The following is a 9611-nucleotide window of genomic DNA, read 5'->3' as shown; positions in this document are numbered from 1 at the left end:
CCATCTCTTTGCCTGGAAGAATATGCTCAGTCTCGCTGGGTATGTGATCCTTGTTTTGCCTTCCTGAAAATTGTATTCCACTGCCTCCGATCTTTCAGTGTGGAGGCTGACAAATCCTGTGTAATCCTCACTGTGGACCCTCGATATTTGAATTGTTTCTTTCTGGCCGCTTGAAGTATTTTCTCTTTTATCTGGTAGTTCTGGAGTTTGGCCACAACATTTCGGGGATTTTTCAGTTTGGGATCTCTTACAGCCGGTGTCCGGTGGATTCTGTCGATTTCTATTTTCCCCTCAGGTTCTAGTATCTCAGGGCAGTTTTCCTTAACGAGCTCTTGGAGAATGTTGTCCAGGCTCATTTTTTCATCATAATTTTCTGGTAAGCCTATGATTCTCAGATTATCTCTCCTGGATCTGTTTTCCAGGTCAGTTATTTTTTCTTTGAGGTATTTTACCTTTTTCTAATTTTTCATTTTTGTTGTTTTGCTTGGCTAATTCTTGGTTCCTCATAGAGTTATTTGTTTCCATTTGTTTAATTCTGGTTTTTAGCAAATCATTTTCCTTGGTTAATTTTTGAAGCTCCTTTTCCATATCATACATTTTTCTTTTTAGAGAGATGTTTTCCTCATTATAATGTTTTTCAAATTCTGCTATTTTCGTTTTGAGAGAATTATTCATTTTGTCTTCTATCTCTCTCATTTTGCTTTCAAAGTTCCTTTTGATCTCATCTAGGAGAGCCTTCTGTGCTTGGGATCCACTCCCTGTTGAAGTCTCAGCTGTGGGTGTGGAGTCCACAGTGTCTCCCTCTGAGGTTGGTTCTTCCCTCTGAGGATAGTAGGACTCTAGAGTCTTTGTCTTTGTAGTCTGCTTTCTACCCATTTTGAGGCAGTGTCCTAGCCATGCCCTTCCTCTAGGATCCCAAGCCTTTACTGTGGAGGGTTTTGCCCTGGGGCAAGAATTACTATATTTTCAGGGTCAGAGGGGGGGGTTTGGAGCAAGTGGGGTTCACTCTGCCATCCTTGTCTTTGGAGGTCCTGAAAGGGGCTTAAAAAAAAAAGATTTCTGGGCTATGAAGTGGTAGCCCCAGGAGTGTTTGCTGTCCAGTATAGGGGCCCCTGTATTTGCTTCTTACCTTGCTCTTTCCATTCCCAGCCCTTTGGTGATAGGCCTGGTAGTGGACCTTGTGGTTGGTGGGAAGACTTGCCCTCCGAGTTGATCAGACCCCTTCCAGGCCTGCGTCTGCCACTCCTTCCCGCACAGGCCGCTGAGCCTTCCCGGCCTGTGCCCGCCGCGCTGCCGCCGCACACTTTCTCATGCAGGCCACCGCGCCGTTGCCCGCTATTATTCCTTATTAGAACTTGTCCTTCGCATCTATGTATTGATAAATCTGGAAACGGCCACAGCTGCTGCTGATCTGGAGTCCCTCTGGCTGGCGGCTGGTCAGGCCCGCCCTGGGGCTAAAGCCTCGGGGTGGGGCTGGGCTCGGCTCCCAGAGCCTTGCGCTGGCCAATTCCTGCCGGCCTGCAGGGCTGTTCTTAGTGGGAGGTTAGCTTCTCTGTGTCATTTTGTGGGTTCTGCAGCTCCAAAGTTTGTTTAGAGTCCCCTTTTTACATGGATTGGGGAGGGTGGAAGCCGGAGCCGCGGGAGGGTCCGTGCTTCTACTCTGCCATCTTGGCTCCGCCCCCCCAAGAATGTAAATTTTAATGCACCAATATAAAGTGCAATTTGGAGAAAACTCATGCAGATGATTCACGTTCTCACACACACACACACACGTAAACAATCATAGGGCCTTGGACTTTGCAGCTGAGAGAGGAATGCTATCAGGCTTCTCCCTCTGTGGCCCCACACCTCCTTTTGCATTATCAGCTGAACCTTTAGAACCCTACCAAAGTACAAATTGGTAACATTTCACACATTTCTGAGGGTCTTTGCAGAGGATGTTACACCTTTTTTTTTTTTAAACAAATCTTTTACGTTCTGTCTGCTGACCAGGAAGGTTTTAAAGTAGCTGTACAAAGTCAGAATGTGTAGCTTTGCCCCCATGAACTCCGTGAAGGTTAATGAAGGCAGCAGCAGCCCAGGGGATGATTCCAGATGACAGAGGTAAGAGTAACTGTGCCACTTGGAAGCAGGTTAAAAGGGCAGTGGTGGCACGGAACTGTCTTTTGGAAGAGCCAGGAGGATGGAATGGGTTGGTAGGCAGCCAGGATTAATCATATAAGCCAATATTTTTTATGGCACCAGGCAACAGGCAAAGTGCTTTACAATTATCATCTCATTTGAGCCTTGCAACAACTCTTGGGAAGCAGGTACTGCTATTATCCCCATTTTACAGAGGATGAAACTGAGGCAGACATAGTTAAGTGACTTGCCCAAGTTCACACAGCTAGGAAGTGTCTGGGGCCAGACTTCCTGATTCTTGGTTCAGTGCTCTATCCATTATGCCACCTATCTGCCCAAAACTTAGAGGCTCATGCAGCTTTCTGAGTGTGACAATTAGAACTTAAGATCTCCTGGTAGCAACCTTAGCACCCCAATACTAGTTCTTACTTCTTACCAAACCCCTTGTGAATTTCTGGTTCAACTGTGCTTCTGTCCCCCTGTCTCTGAGATTTTTCAAGTCATTTCCTGCTTATTAGATCATTGTATGGTGTACAACTTCCATCCATGCTAAATGTCCCTTGCTGATCTTATTTTTCCATTCATCAGACAGAGTAACTGGTATCTAGTCAGCACTGTCGACCCATCCCAACAACTATTCTCTTCAGATTCTAGCCCAGGCACCATCTGAGAGCTGGTTCTTATGGACCAATATCATCCTAACTACAGAAGAATTCAAAGTCTTAGCAAGCATTCTGCAGTAGCAGCTTGCAGAACTCCAGGCCCAGGATACCACCCTGTGGTAGGAGCCAAGATAGCCTGATTAGGGGACTGTTTCAGGGTGAAGGGGGTGGGAGGCATAGTACTGGAACAGAATTCCTAGCTACTGGCCTAGCTAGACTTCTCCCTGAAAAGTTCTGTAGATGGGTTGCAAGTATTCCTGGATTCACTGAATCACAGAATTTTAGAGTTGGAATAGACATCAGTCCTCATCTAGACTAACCCATCCCTACTAAAAATGGCCATCCAACATTTGCCTAAAGACCTCCAGTGAGAGAGAATTGACTCCCTCTTGATGCAAGCCCATCCCACTTTGGGACAGCTCTATTTGCAAGCTTTTCCTTATGCCAAGTCTTAACTTTGCCTTTTTGTAACCACCACCAGTGGTTCTAGTTCTGACCTCCAGGCCAAACAGAAAACTGATTCTTAAGAAAGCAACCATGTTTCCCGTGATATAGTGAACCATCCCCATTTCCTTTAAACAGTTGTCATCAGGTTTAGATTCAAGGTTCTTCATCAATCCTGGATGCCCTCCTTTGAATGCTTTCCAGTTTGTCAGTGTAATTTAAAAATTGTAGTGTCTAGCATTGAATACAATATTCCAAATGTGCTCGGACAAGGGCAGACTAATGACACTATCACCTTATTCCTAGAAACCATATTTCTCCTAACACAACTAGAGATCATATTAGCTTTTTTTGGCTGCTGTATAAAAATATAGATTCATTGGGCCATTAAAAGTCCACTAAAAGCCCAAGGCCTTTTTCAGTCAAACTGCTGTCTACCCATGCTTCTTTCATCTTGGATTATACTCATGAAATTGATTTTTGGAACCTAAATGTAAGACTTCACATTTATTCCTATTGCACATTTCCTTGCTAAGTACAGACACATTTTAGTTTGTCAAAACTTTTTTTGTATCCTGAATTTGTCATCCAGTGTATTAGCTTGCCTTCTCTCTAATTTGCAAATTTTATCAGACTGCTCTCAATCAATAAATATTTACTAAACACCTACTATGTGCTGGAGTACAAGAATGAAATAATCTCCAACCACAAGGTAGTTTGAGAAAGTGGGCCCTTTGCAGTTGAAGGAATAAGGAGTGGTTTTATGCTGAAAGTGGTATTTGAGCTGCATCATAAAAGGAAAGGTATATGAGGAGGAGGAGGAAGAGGAAGAAGAGCTTTCCTGGCCTGTGGTACCGTTAGAACAAAGACAAAGGGATGGGAGCAGGAGGGAGAAAGAACCTATCTCTTCTCTCCACCCACACAGCCACCATTTTGTTGAGGCCTTCTCATCTAGATAACTGCGAAAGCCCCAGACTGAATTCTCTCATTGCCCCAGCCTATTCTATGTTGTTGTTGTTCAGTCATTTCAGTCATGTCTGACTCTTCATGAACCCATTTGGAGTTTTCTTGGCAAAATACTGGAATGGTTTGCCATTTCCTTCTCCAAGTCTATCCTTCATGCCAATTTAATTCCAAATAAGCAAAGACCTGGCCATTTGACTCCTCTACTCAATTAACTCTAAACACTAACTATTGCCTCTTTGATAAAATATGAATTCTTCTGTTTAGCTTTTAAAGCTCTTTACATTCTGGCCTTAAACTAACTTTCTAAACTCATAGGAAATTACTCTCCTTCCCTTTTTCTGTGATTCAGGACAAAGGGCCTTCTCTCTGTGCCTCTTTATGTGTCTTTGCTCTGGCCATCCCACATGCCTAGAAAGCACTCCTTCCTTACCTCCTCCTTTTAAAGACCATCTTTTAAGATGTAGCTCAAACACCTTCTACATAAAGCCTTTCATGATCTTTATTGCTAAGTTCCTCCTCCCACTTTTGTATATATTTGTGTATATATATCAGATTGCTTCATTTTCTGTGTGCATATTCCCAGTGCCTTGCACAGTACTTGGCAAATAGTAGGTGCTTAATAAATATTTTTCATTGCTTTATGGCATACTTATCAAATTTTCAGGTTGGAGGAAGGGAATGGCTAGCATACTAGATGACAAAGCCAGGGGACAAAATTATCTTGACAAGCTAAAATATGTGTCTGAATAAAATATAGGGAAATGTAAATGGCTTCCTGAGCCATCTATGCCCTATCTGATATGTGCAACCCCTGCTGTCAAAATCTTAGGTTTTCCTGCAGGAGTTAGAGGAGGCATTTGACAACTTATTCCAACACAAATCCACCAACCAACATATTTCTTCAATAGAAAGCAAATCCTATGAAGGCAAGGACTATTTCATTTTTGTCTTTGTACCTCTAGCTTAAACACAATGCTTGGTACACACAAAATGGTTAAGGCCTCCATTATGAAATATACTAACATCTTCCAGGAGCTGATCAGGGGACCCTCTAGTAGAACCAGCTGGCTCCGAAGGGTCTACCAGATCTAAGCCACCTTGAGCTATTGAGAACTGAGTCAGTCTCAGGTTCCACTTCACACCGATCATACTGGCAAAAATGACAAAAAAGGAAGAGGCTGCAGGAGAACAGGCTCATTGATGCACTACTGATGGAGCTGTGAATTGGTCTAGCCATTCTGAAAAGCAATTTATAATGATACAAATTATAATGATTCTAAGGTCACTACAGTGTGCATACACCATCATTAGGCCTATCCCCCAAAGAAATCAAAGGAAGAGGACCCATATGTACAAAAAAATTTAGAGTAGCTCTTCAGAAAGACAAGCACTATGGACTAACAAAATCATGCCAAAAAATAAAGAAAAACCTGGGCCTGGTTTGTAAAGGAACAGTTAAAGCATCACAAAACTCATTGTACCTAGTCATTGAATCTCTGCTTCATGTACTTTTATCAGATAGTCTTGAGGTCTGTCCAGGGTCAACTCCTGTTTCTCTTTCTCTGGGATCTATGCTCTTGCTGGGATCGGCTTTTTACTTTGCCTCAGTCTTTATTAGCATTATCCCAGTTCTCTAGCATGGTCTTATCTCCTAGCATGGTCCCATGGTTCTCTTGGAACTTATAGCTCCTGACTTGACCCAAGAACTCACCCAGTGGCTGCTGCTTCCACCACTACTAGTTAATGCTCCTTATGGCCAGAGCTGTAATGAGGAAGGGACAATCTATGGCTTTGCCTCAGGGTGGCCAAATTTTCAGGATTTGAACTTTTTCCCTAAAGGAGCCTTCTAGCTTAGCAGCCTTGGTTGTATGGTGAAAATACCCGTGAACCCTTTTCCAGTCCTGGGCCTGTCACTATGGTACCTAGGTCCTGACCTTTTTAAAGAATTAGCATTTTTTTGTGGTTGCTAACAGATATGTGCAACAATGACAAGGACTCAACTTTGGTGTTTCTACCAGTCTTTTTGTTTTTGATCTAACTTCATCTGTCAAAGAACATCTGGGGAGTGAATTAGATTTAGTCACAACTGGCTATATGTAACTTCTGTGGAGTTTTATGGGCAAAGTCCCTAAAATAGGTTTTAGGGACTCAGGCTCACAATTAGGGGTTAAACAGGAGTTACAAGTATAACCAGAGAAGTTACATACCTCTGTTCCTCTGATGACTGCAGCTCCATGCTTTGGGTTGGGCCTCCCATAAATCTGAGAATGATGGGGAAATTAGAAAGGAAGAGTAGGACAGGAAATGAGATACCCAACAACAAAGGGAGGTACCATGTTCAAATCCTAGGACAACAAGGTGGAATGGAAGCAAGCTTTCATTGCCTGCTAAGAGCACATTTTTGCTCCACCATGAGATACTCAAGGAGAAAAGCAGTCAGAAGTCCCTGTCAATGGGAAGGTATTCACTGTCTTGAGCTTCAGGATTTTTGGTTTATGCTGGATCCTGAGTCCATTCCCTAAGTTGTGAGAGGTCCCAGATCCCAGATTCCTGAATCTTCTAGACTGGCCCAATGCAAGAGGCAAATATCAATTGCAATCCATATTGTATTGTCTATGTTCCTTTGTCTACTTACAAAAGAAGTGGCCATAGTAACCAAGCAAACCAAATAATGCATTTTCTAGAACTCCTTGGTTCAAAAGACAGCTGTGTACCATTTGGAAACTGCTTGGCTAGGAGAGGTTTTGGGGAACAACTGAGCAAAAGATGTGTGATGATCTATTTTTTATTGTTTTTATTTATTCTATGCCAAGAATAAAGACTGCATACAGTATCCAATCATGATTTAACTATTCCTATGGGGGACATTATGCCAAAGTTAAGTCACTAAGATATGGTGAAATATAGAAAAATCAAGGAAGAAATGAGGTTCTTCAGAGGTAGGGGCTTGAAGTCTGATTTTGATTGGGTAAAAAACACTATAATCCACACTGAGAGTAAATTGAAGCTGCCATCCCTAGAGAAATGGAGCTGGGGAATTGAAAATTTATTTCTCTCTGAGAACCGTAGAGACCTTGGCACTAACCCAACTCTTGTGTTTATTGGAGGAACATAAACTTAGGATGAACATCAGATCACTTTTTCTGAATATGACATATTAACTGATAGTAGCACCACCTGTTGTTAAATGAATAATTTTCTAAGCCTAAGTCAAATAGATGTCTGTGATCATGGACATTGATCAACTCCAGACAAAGGTCAGGTAATTCACTTATTCTTAGCCTGGGGGAATTTTGCTGGTATTTGACAGGGTCATCTGGTCCTCTGTAGAGGATCATGGAGACAGCAGCTTTGTACCAAAAAGACATTAACCCGCCCTATTCAGGGAAACACTTTCTATCCACCATTCTATAGTAGGGATTAGGGAGCCCCAAATGGTAGCAAAGAGTAGCCTGGTGACCACAGGACTGGTAGAGATGCCTAGAAGAGATAATGTGATGCCCAGTGGAATTAACACTTGGCAGTAGACAGTACAATGACTTCATCTAAATTCATATGCAATTTGGGAGAAATGAGTTTTCCTAGTCATACATGCAACCTGGTCACATGTGTCCCCTATGTACTTACCCTCCACCCATGTTCTCTGGTCTTTATCTTTTTGTATTTTGTTTGTGTTTCTTGGTGGATAGAATGCTGGACCTGGAATGAGCAAAGTTTACATTCAATTACTGCCACAGGCACTTGCTAGCTAAATCACTTAACCTCTGCCTGCCTCTGTTTCCTCATCTGTAAAGTGGGAATGATAATAGCACCTATCACCCAGGGCTGCTGTGAGGATGAAATGAGATATTTGGAAAGTGTTTTGCAAACCTTAAAGCATTACATAAATTATAGTTTCATTATTATTATTATCATTATTATACATAATTGAATTCTAGGTGTGTTCCTTAATCACAGTGTTTTCTATAAGTGACTTCCCCATTGCCCTGTGGCACAGCATACCCCATATGTGCATGGTAGGATCTTTTCTTGTTGCTTTATTTGCTATACTATGTATAAATGTATTTTGTTTTGAACTCATTTGAATCTGACCGGTAAAAGTAAACTCATTAGTGGGGACTTGTCAGTTATGGGTTTGTTCAAGTGCTGACCCACAGAATTCCTTGAATCTGAGGTTATTTTTCTGGAGATCTGCATGTAGGGAGGCAGGTTACCCATGTTTTGTTTTGTTTTTGTTACGGTGGAGTTAATTTGGGGGGAACAGTTTTTTAAAACTAGAAATCAAACATAGGACAAATTAGAATATTTATTTTCAAATATCTGACTTGTATTAGAGAACACAATAATATATGACAATTTTACTGGCTGTTGTAAAATGAAAGATAGCTTCGTTCTTGTTTCTAATGAATAAATGATAATGGAAGAAATAACGTTTTATGATGGTCACCTTAGCAAGCTAAGTCTTTCATCCCAGGAAAGCATCATAGAATTCACTTGAATTCAATTCAACAAGTATTTATTAGCACCTACTATGAGCCAAGGGCTGTGTCAGTTGCTAGAGATACAAAACAAAAAAACAAAATTGTCCTCAAGGAATTTATACTCTGTTAAAAGGAAATAACCATTTAGACATAAAATTAAGTATAAAATGTATACAAAGGTATTTTTTAAATAGCATTTTATTTTTTCCAATTCATTCATTTTTACAAAATTTTGAGTTCCAAATTTTTCTCCCTCCTTCCCTCTCTTGCCAAAATGGTAAGTAATTTGATATAGATTATATATGTGCAATCACATAAAACACATTTCCATATCAGTGATGTTGTGAAAGAAGAAACAGACCAAAAGGAACCCCTCCCCGCCAAAAAGTGAAAGTGGTATGCTTTTTTTTTTTTTTTTTTGCTTTTTGGAAAGGCAATTGGGGTTAAGTGAATTGCCCAAGGTCACATGGCAAGTAAGTGTTAAGTGTCTGAGGCCACATTTGAACTCAGGTCCTCCTGACTCCAGGGCTGGTGCTCTATTCAATGGGCCACCTAGCCACCCCCAAAGTGGTATGCTTTTATCTGCATTTAGAGTCCTTCAGTTTTTTCTTTGGATGTGGATAGCATTTTTCATCATGAAACCTTTGGAATTGTCCTGGATCACTGTATTGCTGAGAGGAACAAGTCATTCATAGTTGCTCATCACAACTGTGTACAATGTTGTCCTGGTTCTGCTCATATCAATTTGTATCAGTTCATAAAAGTACATGTAAGTACAAAGGTATCTTCTTGATGATGGAGAAACACTAGCATCTGGGGGCATTAGGAAAGGTCTCATGTAGGGGAACATTTGGGCAGAGCCTTGAAGGAAGCTGGAAGTGAAAAGGGGGCACATTTCAGCCATGGAGATACTAGTCTAAAAAAATAAAAGCATGGA

General features: G+C 41.4%; 1 long non-coding RNA gene across 1 annotated transcript; it reads right to left on the bottom strand.

The window, feature by feature from the left end:
* Positions 1 to 446: 446 nt before the first annotated feature.
* LOC138167654 (uncharacterized) lies at positions 447 to 8158 on the bottom strand. Its single transcript, XR_011169941.1, has 3 exons — positions 7821 to 8158; positions 6401 to 6454; positions 447 to 5431 (listed from the first exon to the last, which is right to left on the bottom strand). It is a non-coding gene; the product is annotated as an uncharacterized lncRNA (long non-coding RNA).
* Between the last annotated feature and the right edge of the window lie 1453 nt (positions 8159 to 9611).

The sequence above is a fragment of the Petaurus breviceps genome, unplaced genomic scaffold (genome assembly GCF_028583685.1).
Source record: "Petaurus breviceps papuanus isolate PSGF00001 unplaced genomic scaffold, PetGlider_PUasm1.0 245, whole genome shotgun sequence".
Classification (NCBI taxonomy): Eukaryota; Metazoa; Chordata; class Mammalia; order Diprotodontia; family Petauridae; genus Petaurus; species Petaurus breviceps.
Note: the sequence above shows the minus strand (reverse complement) of the source record. Positions and strands in the feature narration are given on the sequence as shown.